Source organism: Salvelinus alpinus, chromosome 3 (assembly GCF_045679555.1).
Source record: "Salvelinus alpinus chromosome 3, SLU_Salpinus.1, whole genome shotgun sequence".
Classification (NCBI taxonomy): Eukaryota; Metazoa; Chordata; class Actinopteri; order Salmoniformes; family Salmonidae; genus Salvelinus; species Salvelinus alpinus.
Window position 1 is genome coordinate 79427230 of NC_092088.1, and position 10141 is coordinate 79437370.

General features: G+C 44.1%; 1 pseudogene; it reads right to left on the reverse strand.

The window, feature by feature from the left end:
* Window positions 1-5639: 5639 nt before the first annotated feature.
* LOC139569855 (constitutive coactivator of peroxisome proliferator-activated receptor gamma-like) lies at window positions 5640-7141 on the reverse strand (annotated as a pseudogene).
* Window positions 7142-10141: the final 3000 nt, after the last annotated feature.

The window sequence follows — 10141 nt, forward strand, 5'->3', positions numbered from 1 at the left end:
AGTTTGGGTACCATAAATTGGCTATTTAGCAGTCTGGCTATTTACAGTGCAGATTTAAATAGATTTTTATTTGGATTTCATGTAATGGACATACACAAAATAGTCCAAATTGATGAAATTAAAAATATTACTTGTTTCAAAGAATTCTAAAAAATAAAAAACGGAGAATTGGTGCTGTCACGATCATCCTGGGAAGAAGGAATGGACCAAAACGCAGCGTGGGAAGTGTTCATGTTAATTTAATAAATAAACTGAACACTGAAATAACAAAAACACCAAAGAGAGTAAACAAAACGAAACAGTCCTGTCTGGTGCAGACACAAAACAGAAAACAACTACCCACAAACACAGGTGGGAACAGGCTACCTAAGTATGGTTCTCAATCAGAGACAACGATAGACAGCTGCCTCTGATTGAGAACCACACCTGGCCAAACACATAGAAAAGGACAACATAGAACAAAACATAGAAATGCCCACCCCAACTCACGCCCTGACCAAACCAAAATAGAGACATAAAAAAGGAACAAAGGTGAACCTATAGGGGAGGGTCTGGGTGGGCATTTCACCGCGGTGGCGGCTCTGGTGTGGGACGTAGACCCCGCTCCACCTCTGGCTTGGCCCACTTAGGTGGCGCCTCTAGAGCGGGGACCCTCGCCGCCGACCCCGGACTAGGGACCCTTGCAATGGGCCCCGGACAGGAGGGAGACTCTGGCAGCTCCGGACAGGAGGGAGACTCTGGCAGCTCCGGACAGGAGGGAGACTCTGGCAGCTCCGGACAGGAGGGAGACAGGGTGTTTTTCATCAGCAGTGACTGAGATACTGGTCAGAATTGAAGGAATGATGGATTGCGCTAAATCCAGGGAAATTCTTGAGGGAAACCTGTTTCAGTCTTCCGGAGGTTCACCTTCCAGGAAGACAATGACCCTAAGCATACTGCTAAAGCAACACTTGAGTGGTTTAAGGGTAAACATTTAAATGTCTTGGAATGGCCTAGTCAAAACCCAGGCCAATTGAGAATCTGAAGCATGACTTAAAGATTGCTGTACACCAGCAGGAACCCATCCAACTTGAAGGAGCTGGAGCAGTTTTGCCTTGACAAATGAGCAAAGATCCCATTGGCTAGATGTGCCAAGCTTTTAGAGACATACCCTAAGAGACTTGCAGCTGTAATTGCTGCAAAAGGTGGCTCTACAAAGTATTGACTTTGGGGGGGGTGAAAAGTTATGCCCGTTTGCCGGACAGTAGCAGAGTAAACAGTCTATGGCTTGGGTGGGTGGTCTTAAGCAATTTTTCGGGCCTTCCTCTGACACCACCTGATATAGATGTCCTGGACGGCAGGGAGCTCGGCCCCAGTGATGTACTGGCACCACCCTCTGTAGCGCTTCGCGATCAAGGTCAGTCCATTTTCCATACCAAGCGGTGATGACTGTGTAGGTGTGTGTGGACCATGTTAAGTCCTTAGTGATGTGGTCGCCAAGGAACTTAAGCTCTTGACCCGCTCCACAACAGACCTGTCGATGTGGATGGGAACTTGCTCTTCCCTCTTTCTCCTATAGCACACGATTAGCTCCTTGGTCTTACTGACTTTGAGGGAGAGGTTATTGTCCTGGCACCACATTGCTAAGTCTCTGACCTCCTCCCTTTAGACTGACTCATCGGCATCGGTGATCAGGCCTACCACCGTGGCGTCGACAGCAAAATTGATGATGGTGTTGGAGTCGTGCTTGCCCATAAAGTTGTGGGTGAACAGGGGGACTAAGCACACACCCCTGAGGGGCCCCGTGTTGAGGGTCAGCGTGGCAGAGGTGTTGTTGCCTACCCTCACTACCCTGGGCTGGCCCCGCCAGGAAGTCCAGGATCTAGTTGCAGAGTGAGGGTGTTCAGTCCCAGGGTCCCTGAGCTTGGAGGGGACTATGGTGTTGAACTCTGAGCTGTAGTCTATGAACAGCATTCTAACATAGTTATTTCCCCTCTTGTCCGGGTAGGAGAGTTCAGTGTAAGATGCAGTTGAGATTGAGTCATCTGTGGATCTGTTGGGGCGGTATGCAAATTGGAGTGGGTCTCTAGGACGATGGTGTTGATGTGAGCCATGACCAGCTTTTCAAAGCACTTCATAATTACAGATGCCATTTTGGCAGGTTACCTTGGAGCTCTTGGAAACAGGGACAATGGTGGTCAGCTTAAAACATGTTGGGATTACAGACAGGGACAAGGAGAGATTGAAAATGTTTGAGCACGTGTCCTGGTATTCCGTCTACTCCGGCCTTGTGATTGTTAACCTGTTTAAAGGTTTAGTTCACATTGGCCATGGTGACCAAGATCACACAGTCATCCGGAAAAACAGGAGGTTTAATGCAAGGCACAGTGCTATATTCCTTGAAGTGAGAAAAAAAAGCATTTAGATCATTTGAGAATTCTGCATCGCTAAGCAACTTATGGCTGGGTTTCCCTTTGTAATCCGTTATTGTCTGCAAGCCCTGTCACATACTGTAGCTGTACACAGCTGCAGCTGTACACAGACCATCTGTGAATAGCCCATCCAATCTACCTACCTCATCCCCATATTGTTTTTATTTACTTTTTTGCTCTTTTGCACACCAGTATTTCTATTTGCACATCATCATCTGCACATCTATCACTCCAGTGTTAATTTGATACATTTTAATTACTTCGCTACTATGGCCTATTTATTGCCTTACCTCCTCACGCCATTTGCACACATTGTATATAGACTTTTTTCTATTGTGTTATTGACTGTACGTTTGTTTATTCCATGTGTAACTCTTTGTTGTTGTTTGTGTCACACTGCTTTGCTTTATCTTGACCAGGTCGCAGTTGTAAATGAGAACTTGTTCTCAACTGGCCTACCTGGTTAAATAAAGGTGACATTTTTTTTTTTTTTTATAAACATACAACGAGCATCAGAACACTGAACGAGAGACCTCGGTTTATCAGTTTATTGTTTTTGTAAAGTTGTGACAGTGTGATTTTATATACTTTTTATTTTAATTTTGGATCCCGCAGCACAGTTGGGCTCAGTTACTGTGAACTCTACTATCTGTCCCGGGTTCCCGCAGATTCCATGTAAAGAGAGAAACACGGAAACCCAGCTAGCCTAGCTGGCAGTCTCAAATGGAGGTCGCTATTGAACGTTTTCAATGCTGCATCAGCTGTGTTAACTTTGCTTTATTCCGGGACAATGTGGACCGCTCTGACATTCAATGTAGCAACTGTTTGCTTGCAGAGGACTATAGGGGCAAAGTGGCTACTCTTAGCAAACAAGTAGCGAACCTAAACAAGCTACTGGGGAATCCACGCCCGCCTAGTTTTTCTTTTTCTTCTACCCCAGTAGCCGGACGCCGCTCTGGTCTGGTGGAAGTGTCGCAGGAATCCCTCCCCACAGGGGTCTCCCCTTCCCTGGTGAATGGAGCTCGTAGGATGCTCCTGGATGACTTGGGGGATGTTCCTGTTCTCGACCCAACCAACCAGCCTTGGCAATATGTCAGGACAGAGGTAGGACGGGTTTATGTCGCTCTGCGTTAAGTCTCTGCCCACCAGAAACGCTGCCTCTGGGTGAGCGGTTAGTTGTTTGTTTATAGCCCGATACAGTTCGTTAAGTGCCAGAGTGGTGTTGGCTTGTGAAGGGATGTAGACAGCTGTGATAACTATGGATGAGATGGTCTGCAGCTTACCATGAGGTATTCTATATAAGGTGAGCAAAATCTTGAGATTTCCTTCACACTTGAAGCAGCACACCAATTGTTATTTATGAAAAAACACACTCCCCGTCCTTTTGACTTCCCCGAAGCCGCAGTACTATCCTGCCGCTGCATGGAGAATCCACCGAGAACTATGTGCATAGCATCATCATTCAGCCATGTTTCAGTAAGACATAATATATTGCAGTTTTTCAAGTCTCTCTAATAGGAGACCCTCGAACTAAGCTCATCCATCTTATTCTCGAGTGACTGGACATTTGCCAATAGAATGGAGGAGTGAGTCATTCGGTTTTCTCTTTCAATTTTACCAGGACTCCACCTCGTCTCCTGCGTCTACGCCTGCAGTGTTTTGGTAGCCATGGAACAAATGAATATGGTCAGGAATGAACAGTGGAACAGCTGAGTCGCATTTGAAGTGGAAATCGAGGTTAGTAAGTGTCGATCTGATGTCCAGAATTGCTTGGAGGTCATATGTGTTAATAGTATTACCTTTCTGTAAAAAAAACTAAGATGAACACGATACAAGTCACTATATAGCTAAGTTAGGATGGAACTCATAAGATGTCGCCCTTCTTCGTCGGCGCCATCTTTCCTACTGTATGTGATAATGCCAGCCCTCTTGTCATAGTAAAGGTCAATAATAAGAGCTAGACCAACGACAACATTGTAAAACCCCAGAGGGGAGACTGCTTCTATGTTGTTCAATCATGATAACATTCTACTGAGACGAGAGGCTGAGGTACAGGTGTTTCTAAATAACCAGACAAAAAAAACACTCTACATTAAAACATAGTATTTTCCTCACCTGCATGGCAGTGTAGGTCGCAAGGCACAGCACAGCCATCAGAGAGCCTTCCATACGACCATGTTCCACTGAGAATGAATCCAATTCAAATACTGCCAAGAAAGTGGAGATGTGGAGGCATATTGTTTCGGAGTCCTTCCCAGACCATAAAATCTTAAAATTTGGTTTTCCACATTGGCAAGGAAAATATTATTTCAAGGTGAAATCCATCTACAGCACTTTGCATCAATATGAAATCACCTATTCCACGTTGTTAAATTAATGTTAAGAATTCACAACATACCAGCGGCATCCAGCAGCAAGGGAGACACTACTTTGGGCTCCTTCAGTGGGTTTCCAGGAAAGACAAGCCATTCCCTCAATGTTTGGGCCCGTCCACCACTGCTGAGAAAAGATGCATGATAAATGACAAGAAATGTATCCAAAGATGTACAATGTATTTCTGTGTACTTCATAGTGAAACATGTTTCATTAAGATGGTGCCTGGTAGTAAAACTGGCAACAAATAACCATGCAGTGTTTTAATAACCATGTAATATTCAACATGCCATATGTCATTTTGTGATAACCATGAAATAATCATCACGCCGTATGTCATTTTGTAATAACCACGTAATAATATACAACACATGGATTTGTAGGTAACTGAATGCCATAGAGGCGTTCTCTGCAAGGTTGACACACAATTGCCTGTGGAGTTATCTCAGCATCCTCCCTGTCTTCAAGTGTATTACTGCATTCCAGCACAAAATCATACAGTACATTGTACACCATAAAACATTCTGCTCACATGTGCTTTTCTTTGTCTGCCTGTAAAGAAAAAACAGGATTCAAAACAAACATAACCATCATATTGTTTGGGCTTTTTAACAATTTACATCTGTTTCTTCCCTGGAGGACGTAAGGCAGGGTTTCCCAAACTGGGGGACAGGGGTGCACATTTTGGTTTTTGCCCTAGCACTACACAGCTGCTTGAAATAATCAACTAATCATCGAGCTTTGATCATTTCAATCAGCTGTGTAGTGTTAGGGCAAAAAATGAAACGTGCAACTCTTGGTGTCCCGAGGACCGGGTTTGGGAAACGCTGCTGTAAGGACTCAAGCAGCTCTTCTTCAGATAACTCTACGAGGAGAGGTGTCACTAATGTCCCATAGTAGCTTTTGACCAGGAAGTAGATAGTACTGTATTCCTTTGTCCAGAACCTCTCATTCTGTTAGAGGCAGAGAGCTAACATCATGGCTTCCCACTCTGGAAAGATTGTTGTTACTGATGAAATCTGCAACAGCATACATTTTCTACCCTTGTGGAGGATGTGGATGTCCTGTAAGCTGCCAGGACATCACTACGCGGCCGCTGCATCTACTGCTCTAGCACCACATCGTTACGAAGGAGACAAGCGAGCAGAGGGAGCTGGAGGGCGTGGGACAGTTTGTCTCTGGAAATCAGCATGTGGTCATGGTGTCTAGACTCAGCTGACTCACAGACAGATAGGGGACTGAGCCAAAGATTATGAAGTCTGTGTCCTGTCCCAGGGTGCCCTACAGTTGTGACGGAGGGCAAAGCTGGCGATCTCATAGTCGTCCTCACGGGCAGAACACCAGGTTTCCTGGCCTAGAGACTTGAGGGCAAAGCGAGAGAAGGTGGCCAGCCCTGAGGGGAGGCAGAACAGCACCCGGCCAGGCTGTTGATGATGGCACTTTAAATGGTGGAACACCCTGGCAACCTTCTCGTTGACCCTCAATTGCCGTTTCACCAACTCTGCCTGTTTGCCTTCTTCCACTACCCAGTCAAAGAAAAACAGAAGTCAGATACCTGCATTCATGAAGGCACCCACAAACTCCTCCAGGCAATGCATTAACTCTTTCCACTGGCCACCATACCAGTCCCTCAGACAGGCCATGCCATCCACCACCAGTGTAGGAGGAGTGGTGCTGCTGCCCTGTTGGTGGCTGTTGACATGCTGCAATGCCATCTCCCTGAGGTCCACAGGTTTCTAGACAACATTTCTCCATGAAATACTGCAAGCCTTTTATACCAACTCATACAAAGACAAATTAAATATATGTTTTAAATAGTGGCTAGGAGCAATACAATACACTGGCTCATACCAGTCAATGTATGTCATGTAATTTAATTAATAACTGACTAAATAGGTTAAATGCTCACAGAATATTCAGAAAAATAGTTTCAAAGCGCACTGAGTGTGACTCTCTGGCCATGCTTTACAGGGAGACGTATTCTAGCTATTGCAACAGAATGTTTGAACTGTTTAATAATAAGAACTAAGCCTAGGGCCTAGGCTATGATTCAGGTTGGCTGCTAAATAGCCTAAAAGTTGTCACACTTCATACCCTAATAATTTGTTGAACATTTGAAAATAAAGTTGGAGAAAGAGTTCAATAGTGAAGTAGGCCTAATAAAAAGTAGATTTCAGCCTACTGCTGTTGGGAAATAGATCATCCAGGAGTTATAATACTGTGCACACAAAGCTTTATCTTCTATTGTGGCCATGACTAGAAAAGTGTGAATAGGTTGGAGCATACGCAGGCTGTCACCACAGGTGCCTACATCTGGTCATCTCTGGGCAGATGCTCCCAGGGACCTGGGGAGCCATTCTAAAGGGGCACCGCCCCGTTAAATCCTCCATTCAGTGGGATGGCGTTGTGCCGTAATTCAGATTGCCTTGCTCTGGAATTGGGGGTGAGGGGCTCATAATGACGGTCTGATGGTATCCTAGCACTGGAGCTCATCCCCAAGGTGAAATAGTGAAGATTGTTTTATGGGGTAGGGATGAAGTTTGCTAAAAACTAAAAGCTCTTACATAAAAAATAATCTGCCAATCTGTGCTAAATCAATCTTGCATATGCCAGACGCTTCAGACCTTTAGTTATTGGGAAGAGGGTTCCAAAGAATTCACATCAGCAGCTACTCTGAATCAAAAAAGGCTGGAGCATACAAAATTATTCTCAACGATCTTTCGTGCTAATTTAATGGAGTGAATTAGACCTTTTCCAGCCTACCTTAAACTATAGGTCTAATCCAATGAACCGTGGATTTTCTTAGGATATTATGCCTATAGGTTATGTAGGCATATGGCCTTCTTCTTGTTATTGCCATTTGGATCACCTCTAACTTTTTATTGATTTTTTACAACCCCCTCTAGGACCCAAGCTTGACACACAGGGAAAAAGACACCCAAAACAGAAGCAGATGTTCTCCATAAAGCACGCGACTGCCTTCCACTCTGCTAAAGAATTCTAGAGGCTCAGCAGTAAACCGCGTCCTGAAGAATGCACACAAATACGCGCACGCGCGCACACACACGCAAAGTTACTCCAATATCCCCCCGTGACCCCAACAACATACAGGGCACAAAGAACGGCCTCTTTGAAATGGGTCCTTGTTCACTCACAGAGCAGCTGGCCGGAGTAATCGGACTTCTTGAAAACAAATGAATCTCGTCTCGTTCATAGGATCACAGGTATTCACACGGGTATTGTCATTAAAATAGGGGCAGGGCCAAAGCGAGCAGATGATTTGCTATCGAGTTTCTGTCGTCATGTGGTGAGGCTGCACTGCTGATATCCATCATCTGGAGGCAGGCATTCGAGCCACGCGACAGATTCTTTATAATTGTAATCAGCACAATTACAGCACAATTACTTTGCAGCATCACACAGGAGGCCGACGAGAAACTCATTGTCCTAAAATAGATCTACGTGGAGATTCAGCGCGCTAAACAAGCTCCGTCCTCTGTCTGAACTCCAGTCCAGTTATATCACTGAGGGAAACGATGGCCTGCATGTCTATTTGGCAAAGCAAAAAGTTAGACATGTACGTTATGTTCACTGGTGTCTGTTTTTTTAAAACATGTATTTATTATTTACAACTAATAACATATTTATTCAACACAGTTATAACAGCAGGTCATAATATTGATGACTTTGAATATTGATCCAAATGAACAATTGCGCATACCGCGGTAGGCTACTTAAAATTAGGTAGAATTTTAGTGAATGGTAACGTAGGCTATACGCCTGAGTTGCTATCTATCTGGTCGTTATGGTGTGATGTTCACAGTGTTTATGTTCCCACGAGCAATCTATCCAAAAAACTTACATTTTGGCTTCCCTAACCATATGGTCAGCATCATACCGTTGCAGTCTCTTTAACATGCTTCCAGTCCAATTTGGATGAAGATTGTGCAATATGTACAGAACCGCAGAGACATGCAGTTGAGGTTGGGGGGGAAACGCCATTTGGTGTGGAGCAGATGGTTGGCTTGGGAGGCTGTCCGCGTCTAAAGGCGTGTCGTGCCCTTCAGATAAAATCCCCAAGGGCTTCCCCTTGTATTCAAAATCAATGAAAATTAAAGCGCAAAGAAAAGATGAATAGTCAGACCTCGAGTCTCTCTTTTGTTCAATGGAGCTACTGGTGGGCAGGAGTTAAAGTACAACAGCCCCTTATAGAAACACTTAAGTTAAACAGTCTCCCCATAGTCCACCTTCTGAATGAAGGGGGAGTTCGAAGAATAAGCTTTATGCTTGATTTAGCCAAGACAGAATCTCGAGGCATACATTTTGTTTGAAAATAATACGTGTAATGATCATGATTCTGAAGGATTTCACCATGCCTTTCAGTTATGCTTTGCTGCCATAATCGATAAATGAATGCCACGTCAATAAAATAAATGCCTGATAGTGCAGCGTAGGCCTGCCTATATGTTGATAGAAGGGTTGGGAGAAGAGGTGATCGCGTAAACCTCAAGCACGCGGAATTACGTACAGAGCAAAAACCTGCAAAACTGTAGAGGCACATCCTTAGGATTACTGCATTGAGTGTATTGAAGAATCAACTGGTTAAATACAACACGGATCTTCGAATACATATGGCCATTGTGGTTGTTCCACTGGATATCATAAGGTGAACTTTCCAATTTGTAAGTCGCTCTGGATAAGAGCGTCTGCTAAATGACTTAAATGTAAATGTAAACACATGCATAATGGTATTAGTCATAGTGTTGAAATGTTCTCTCTCAGCCTTTTCCTTTGGGTACAAAGGTAGGCACCTATTCCAGATCTTTATTTGGAAGTGTCATATCTTGACCATTATAATGATTCTAAACATAAAAACATCACTCAGACATTACATCGGCTACACACAATGTCTTAGTAAACCCAAGAGTAGACTAAAACACACGAGGAAAACGTTGCGTAAATGCGCATGGGATCAATGCTTTTCTTGTTTTGGAACGCCGCTCAAAAATTCACGTTGCTGCCACCCGCCAAAAATTGAAATTCCGTTTCAATTAGCGTCCTAATTAAGACCACCCGACCCACCCTCACACACACACACACACACACACACACACACACACAGTTTAAGTGTCACCAGAGAGGCAGAGTAATCAGCTTAGAACCACCAGTACAAATGATGTCCTCTCTCACAGGACACAAATATGTTTCTAAAAGTTTCACCAATGAAAAAGATTGGACAGTTTACCAAATGTTATAGGCTAGTTTAAAAAATCTCTGTTGTTGGTTAATATTGAAATAACCAAACAACTGTTGACTTTTTTCTGGAATAGCAAACTACGCGTTTTTCTTTAAACTGA